Consider the following 7891-nt stretch of genomic DNA (forward strand, 5'->3'; position numbering starts at 1 on the left):
GGAAACAATAAACAACTGCGTTATACATTAATAATTCTTACAAATAAATAACTAGAAGTCTTTTCTTAAAAGTATACGTATAGGCAAGGGGGCGGGGGGAAGCTGGCAGAAACAACGTCGGAATAAGGAGAATTGTAAAACTTATGACTTGATAAAAAGCGCGCAGAATTGTTTAGTATTAGTTCTGCAGTAAAGTAATTGGAAGGTCTTACAATTTCTTGTATAATAGGAAAGTATTTGAATTTTTCGGTAAAACAATTTTGTTTGCTAACAGTGAACGGGAAGGGTCGAGATTTGATAGGAGTACATAAATTTGCCCAATTGCAAGGTGTTTAGGTTTATGTTGAATATGCACTCAGATGCATTGAGGAAACTTGTTTGGAGCCTAAATTAAACCTCGAGAAAAAATAGGGTCAGGTTAGGATTAGTTTTGGTTATTATACATCCGTATCAATTCTGACTTATCAGTATAAAAAAATAAATAATGAAAAGAACTGTGTTAAGTTCATCATGTTCGTCGCTGAAGTGTAGCGATGAAGACACAGGATGGATAGTACAGGTCTTTATTCCCAAATAATTACTGGGTTCCCGTATGGCAATCTCAGTCGGAAAATGGGTAGATTTCCGTTTTCTCTTTTTTATTTTTTTTTTCCGTGTCGGTAAAAGTCTTGCCTGTCACTCCCCTGGTAAGCGGTGTCTTTGCGTATAGAGCCTTCTGAGCGTATTATCTTAGGATCGAGAGGGTAGTGGAACTTGCGTAGATTTCTCTGGTGGACACAGTACAATCATTAACCTATTGTAGCCTGCAATGGCGTCGAAAGTCATGTAACGCGAATGGCGTTTTACTGGATCCTTAAACAAAATATACCCTTATGGAGCTCAATAATGGAAAGTCAGTTGGATAAACTACGCAGGCGGTGAAAACCAACACCTGGAATCTCAAAAGCGACGAGTAATGGACTTCGACAACAATCTGTCGCCCGTGAGCTGCATTTCTAAAATAATATTTACCAAGTGTGCTGTTATGTAGAACACTGAAACCAAATGGAAAATTCTCTGGTAACTTATGGGTTCAACAAAGACAGAAAACGAATCGAACACCTTAAGTGGATCTGTGATCAACTCTGCACAGTCTTCAGGTAACTTGAAAAAAATTGGAAATGTGACAGCCAAGAATTATTTGAAAGAAAGCTTGTCGTCTATTTTGTGCTTCATTATTCAAGGAAAAGGTTCTTCATGGAAACGGTTTGATCCTGAAATTTTAGTTTGTTGTAATATTGCGCATATTTGACACGACTGAGTTTTTTTCTCTTTACGCACGCAATAGTAGCAAATATGTTTTTTTTTTTTCAAAAAATTGTTCGCTGGAAAAGGTGGCCTTTATGAATTCATCATGTTTTATGATATGTGTGCTGGATAGTTTTTATGGCAATAGTAAAGCATTTTGTTGTTATTCAAGGAAAATGTTCTTCAGGAAAGTCTTTGAACTTGAAGTACATGGTAATTTGACACGATTGAGTTTCTTGTCTTCACGCACGCAATGAAATAGGAAGAGGTTTTCGCCTCTAAAAATTCAAAAAATTGTTCCCTGGAAAAGGTGGCTTTTACGAATTCATCATGTTTTGTAATATGCGAGCTTAACTGGATAGTTTTTATGGCAATAGTAAAGCATTTTCGTGTCAAAATGAGGTTAGCGTTTTGGTGTTGTGCTAACTAAATTAAATATAAATATACATTCTGCCTCGTGAGTTTGTTATTCTCGTTAACCAGCAATGGAAAGTCATTGCAACGCGAATGGCGTTTTAGTGCATCTTATGTTGTTTGTTTCAATAAAATGTTTCGCTGGAAAAGGATTCTGTGATATTTTCTGCCTTTGTGAATTATAATATCATGTTGTGTATTGAATTTTCGAGCTTAAGGTTGAAACGTGATACGGGAGGATATTTTTAGTATAACTCTGTAACCAGGAAAGGTTTCATGAAAATAAACAGGTCTCTTGGAAGCGTGCTTGAGTTTCAACAAAATGAGCCCCAAAATCGGCGAAAAATTGTGACGCCGGTGAATAATAAAGTAGCTGCTATTTCCAAAATGATGGAATTACCTGGTGATAAATAACCTCGTCTTGGAGAGTAAATTTTTGACTTTGCAGAAACAATGGTGGGCGGTTGTGATCTTTGTTTTGAATTCGCTCATTTATTGTCAAACTTTATAACACTTGACAGAAAAAGAAACTGACGAAAACCCGGTATCTTGCCATCATTTGACACAGATGCTTCACTGTTTGGCAAGTAAACAAGCCGCGGTAACTTAATCACGGCGCCCGCTGAATTTCGATTTGCGATTTATTTGTGCAGCCAAAACGTACAATAACAAAATTGAACGTAGCAAAAATCTCCCAAAATGTTTGTCGCTGATCGTAACTGTTTATATTCTATATTCACGGTTCAAAATTAATGTTGTTTTCATGTTGTAAATATGTTATTCTCGAGCGACCGTCCTGGAAACTTCCTTCTGCTCTTTCTAAAAACTGTGTATCAATATTTATTTACTTTTGCATCAATATTTGTTTTTGCATAAAGCAAGCTAACAAAATCTGTACCTTGCTGAATTTGCACTTGTTAACGTTAATAGTATTTCCGGTCCAATGCTTCTGTTTTACGAAGGGGTATATGTCAGGTGCTCAGAGGGCACGCGTAAACTTGTGGTGAAAAGAAGTTTATCAACATGTCAGCCCAGAAGCAAATGTTTCTCACCTCCCATTTATTTTCTTCAATCATTCTGGGTTCAGTACTTTGCTAGTAACCACATGTCTTCTCAGGCTATTTACCTAAGGCTTCTACCATAGCACTTAACTACACTGTGATAGACAATACCAAAACAATATCGTGCACTGTTAGAGCTACATATTACGCAAGGACAGATCTGTTTCGTCGTACGAACGTGTGAGGACCTGTGAGCCAAAGGGCCTCTGCTGGTATGACTTCTGGGTGACCCCTTACATGGTCTTAATGACCCCCCAACTTGAAAAAATTGTCTGGAACGGTTCACGCACCACAGGCAACCCAGTGTACCCTCACGGAGGGTCTAGTTTTGCAATGTTGAGACTGAATGGCTAAATGTATGAATACTGAAACTGATAACCGATAAGAAAGATGCCTCGAAGTTGCGGCAGCACTGAAAGGACTTTAGTTTTATGATATACGTGGACAGGTATCGCCATGGCTATGACCTGCTTTACATCGGAGGCCATCTTGAAAGTCGCCTATAGATAGTCACTATGAACAATGCACCTACGTTCTAGTGTACCTCAAGGATGCTCCTTGAAACAATTCCCTTTGATTTACTCACTTCTCCTTTCCTAACCTATGACACACTTGCCTGGGGTAGTAGATATTTCATCACACTTCATTCCTTTGGTCGTTAAATATTAAATATTTCAATCAAGTTACGGAAATTTACAAAGAGAATACCAGAAGTGCAGCAGATAAGTCAAAAATTTCGGTTATTAAACATTCCTATTCAAAATAACATACAATCATGTTTCCTGAAGAAATTTTAAGTGTTAAAAATGATCTTCGAAGTATAAATACTAAAATTTGAACAATTTTCCTATTCAATTAATTCTTCTCATGATTTATTTATTGCAACAAGGATCAAATTGATTTACCTATTCTAGGTTAGTTGCAGGTAGGCTCATTGTGCTTGACGTGTGGGTCTCTCTAAGTGCAACGGGGCTTTGCTTTGGCACGCTTTCCCTTTTGGGCCGTATAGTTATTTTTAAGGCGGCCAACACCTATTGTATGTTTTCGTTTTTCTTTTCATTGCTAAAATATGCTAACGATTCAAAGTTACTTTTGTGGCATGAATCTCAAGCCATTGCGGTGACAAATTCCAACACGTACACGGATCCATTAATTTAATGGGTGTCAGTGATGAAATCACTACGGTGTGTGAACAATCATGATATCGATTTCCAACATCAAACGGGTAAAAGAAAGGAAAACAAATCCTGTTTCGTATTTTCCATCAATTCTCGATAATAATTGGCCCTTTCATTCAACGAAGACTATAGCTTGCGAGCAGGCTCTCGGTGATTCGAGGTACATGAAGGCCCGGGGGGGGGGGGGGGGGGGAGAGGGGGGCCCGGGCATGAAGGGCCTTTGTTGTCAGCTGCGGTTTCACAGTTAGTGGCCACGTCCTCCTAGTCTAATAACACAAAGATCGCTGTTTCACAAATATAGATTTTTAAAGACTAAAAACAGTGAGGATAAAATATGTTCCACCAAAAGAGCAGACAGAAAAGTATAAAATAGAAAACAAATTGAGCTTATCTGCTGAATACTCCGCCATTTATTTCCATAATAATAACATCTATTGTATTCTGACTCGTTTCTGAAAGTCGCTTATAGTAATGAAGTCGGAACGAAGATTCAAGTTTTTCATCAAATAGAGTCATGTGTTAAAACCGAATTTGTTTTTTCTATTCTTTTACAGGTGAGCGCGGAGCCAGGAGCCACTTCCTTTAATTGGATAAAGATTGGACTGAGAATTGTTTGTTGGAATTTTGTTCGTGACCACTAAACAAAAAGTGTGCAATAAACCATAATACTACCCTTTACTAAAAACCTACCTATCTCCTTTGCTCCGGGATTTTCAATGGGTGCTTTGTTTTTGAAGGAATCAACTACGCGGTATTAATAGCGCTTGTCGACTTCGTCCCAAGAGTCTTTAAATCATGATGTGGGCGAAACATTGTTTTACTTTGACAGATCACGTGTTTCCGCGTTAAGGGCTTTTGTACTGCTATACCCTCTGCATCATTCTCGACGAATTTAAAGTACGTTTTATCAACGATTTACTGTACATGTAAGTGTGTACGGTACATTTTTTCGACCGGGTTTTACACCCCATACCTCCTACAATCTTGGACAGAATAAAATGGCACAGCAAACCCTCATCCCCTCCAAAGCAAGGATGAAGCCGCACAAAAGCCAAAACGCGCCTTTGTTTAGCCGAAAGTCGGAGATCGTGAACACTGGTTTGATTATTTATAGTATCCTATAGTGGATTTTAATTTGCTTAATCACTAAGGCCACGTCATCCTAATCTAATAAAAAAAACGATCGCTCTTTCACAAATATAGACTTTTAAAGGCTAAAAACTGTAAGGATAATTTGTTTCACCAAAAGAGCACACAGCAAAGTATAAAATGGAAAACAAATTGAGCTTATCTGCTGAATACTCCGCCATTTATTTGCATAATAATAACATCTATTGTATTCTGACTTGTTCTGAAAGTCGATTATAGTAATGAAGTCGGAAAGAAGATTCAAGTTTTTCATCAAATAGAGGCATGTTTTAAAACCGAATTTGTTTTTTCTATTCTTTTACAGGTGCGCGCGGAGCCAGGAGCCACGTCCTTTAATTGGATAAACAAATTGGACTGAGAATTGTTTGTTGGAATTTTTTTCATGACCACTAAACAAAAAGTGTGCAATAAACCATAATACTACCCTTTACTAAAAACCTACCTATCTCCTTTGCTCCGGGATTTTCAATGGGTGCTTTGTTTTTGAAGGAATCAACTACGCGGTATTAAGAGCGCTTGCCGACTTCCTCCCAAGAGTCTTTAATCATGATGTGGGCGGAACATTTTTTTACTTTGACAGATCACTTTTTTCCGCGTTAAGGGCTTTTGTACTGCTATACCCTCTCCATCATTCTCGACGAATTTAAAGTACGTTTTATCAACGATTTACTGTACATGTAAGTGTGTACGGTACATTTTTTCGACCGGGTTTTTACACCCCATACCTCCTACAATCTTGGACAGAATAAAATGGAACAGCAAACCCTCATCCCCCACAAAGCAAGGATGAAACCGCGCAAAAGCCAAAACGCGCCTTTTTCCCATCCTTGATTTGGGGGGGAGGTGGATTTCAAACTTCCCATCTATTTTGTCCAAGATTGTATGGAAGGTGTCAACGTCACGAAATAGTGGTCACTCTTAATTAGATAGTCATCTTTTAACACATTTATCGCTTGAAAACACTGGTCTGTGACCCAGTCACACGCGTCACTGACGGAGGTCCAGACTTACTATACCCGGAGAGAACATTTTTGCACAACGTGTCCACGAGGCTAGATAAACGCGCTCTAGAACATGGCATTACTCTCAAATCATATAAAGAGTTCTGCGACAAAACAGGACCATTAATGTTATTTCTCAGGAGTCACAAGACTGTGGACCTTTTATACCTCGCTGAAATACCATGCAACAATTGAAAGACTGAAAGTTTTAGTTAGAATTTTTAAACTGTTTAGTGCACTTGAAGTTTGTCAAAATGACACGTTCCACGTTTCACTGACGGTTTACAAGAGGTTTATGTGTGACTTAAGATGCTTTGCAACGGTTTTTAATGGTTAATCGCGATTTACAGCCAATTGAAATAAAAGTCACAGTGATTCACTATCTCTTACTTCCACGACGAAATCGTGAAAGACCGATAAAAACTGTCGGTAATCTGTTGTAAATCGTGCTAATCCTTATGTTTGTCAACATAAATCGTGTTCGATTTCAGAAAATGAAACAAGAAACAATCTATCTAGATAAAATATCGCTAACAATGATCTGTAAAGGCACCCATACGCTTCTTAAAAATAGCACCAAGGTAACAGCCACTCCGTGGTTTGCTTAGAGGTCTAGAATGCAATTTCGGCGAGCAAGTACAGCGTACCTAATGTTTTTGGGCGGGTTCGAGTCTGGCTTGTAGACAAACTAACTTTTTTTTTTCTTACTGTAATTATTCCTTCAATTACCAGCCGATGCATTTTCTATATATGTTTTGTAGCGTTCTGCCTTTAAGCGTATTAAAATAATTACAATGTATGAATGAAGGGGTAGCTTCTAAAGAAACTGTGGTGCTGCGTCGGTGGGGAAGTAGTATACAAAAATTTGGTTTATCAACGGAGTTGATAATGTAAATTGGCCACCGTACAGAGATTCTACAAGCTGACGTTTCGAGCGTTAGCCCTTCGTCAGAGCGAATCGAGGGATTATGGGTTACGTGTAGTTTTTATAGTAGAGTAGGAGCTACGCTATTGGTGGTAACAAGGCAACGTGAAATATAGGAATATATTAGTTAAATGAAAAGCGTTCGTTAATACCGTGAGGATTAAGGGTGCCGATTTGAAAGAAGAATTTTTGTCCCAGATTCTTGCGGCTTTCCGTCGTACCTAGATGTAGGGAAAGGCCGCAGATAGCCATGTGTTTTTTGGAGTGGTTAGGCAGATTAAAATGGCGAGCGACTGGCTTAGATGCATCCTTGTCATTCTCCTCAACATCGTGAAGGTGTTCGCGGAATCGGTCACCTAGTCGTCTACCTGTCTCACCAATGTATAATTTATTGCATAACGTACAGGTTATGCAATAAATGACATTTGTGGAGGTACATGTGAAACGATCGGTGATCTTAACAGATCGCTTAGGTCCCTACAACGTAGTCAGGCATAAGTTTGTTTTGTTTTTTTTTTTGCGTCTTCCAGGCAGCAGAACTCTCTCGTAGTTAATAATGCATCCTGCACTTCATACAGGCTTATGATAAGTGAATTTTTTTATTCATTTTATATAAATTAAATACGCACATTTCTTCTGTTTTCTATGAGTTCACTGATAAATGACCAGGTTTGCTTTGAAAGCATTAAGCTTTGAAACGTTTGTGCACAGATTTATTGTCATGATTGATATACATGACGCTGTGAGTAAAACCAGTCGAAGCTCTCAGACATGTAGATAAATAGGAAGAGGTGGCCACTGACTGTGAAACCGCATCTGACAACACCTTTTCGCCTTTGTTTAGCCTGCGCATCCGAGCAGTCGAGCATGCTCTTC

General features: G+C 38.5%; 1 protein-coding gene across 3 annotated transcripts in view; it reads right to left on the reverse strand.

Annotated features, from left to right (window-relative positions):
• The window catches only part of LOC138011287 (uncharacterized), a 12042-nt gene extending 6431 nt beyond the window's left edge, over window positions 1-5611 (reverse strand). The window contains exon 1 of one of the 3 annotated variants that reach the window (XM_068858248.1): window positions 5532-5611. The gene's annotated coding sequence lies outside the window, so the exon portion shown is untranslated. Of the gene's footprint in view, window positions 1-3667; window positions 3766-4630; window positions 4786-5531 lie in introns of those variants that run through there. The other 2 variants (XM_068858246.1, XM_068858247.1) reach the window with 2 other exon arrangements.
• Window positions 5612-7891: the final 2280 nt, after the last annotated feature.

Source organism: Montipora foliosa, chromosome 7 (genome assembly GCF_036669935.1).
Source record: "Montipora foliosa isolate CH-2021 chromosome 7, ASM3666993v2, whole genome shotgun sequence".
NCBI classification, from domain to species: domain Eukaryota; kingdom Metazoa; phylum Cnidaria; class Anthozoa; order Scleractinia; family Acroporidae; genus Montipora; species Montipora foliosa.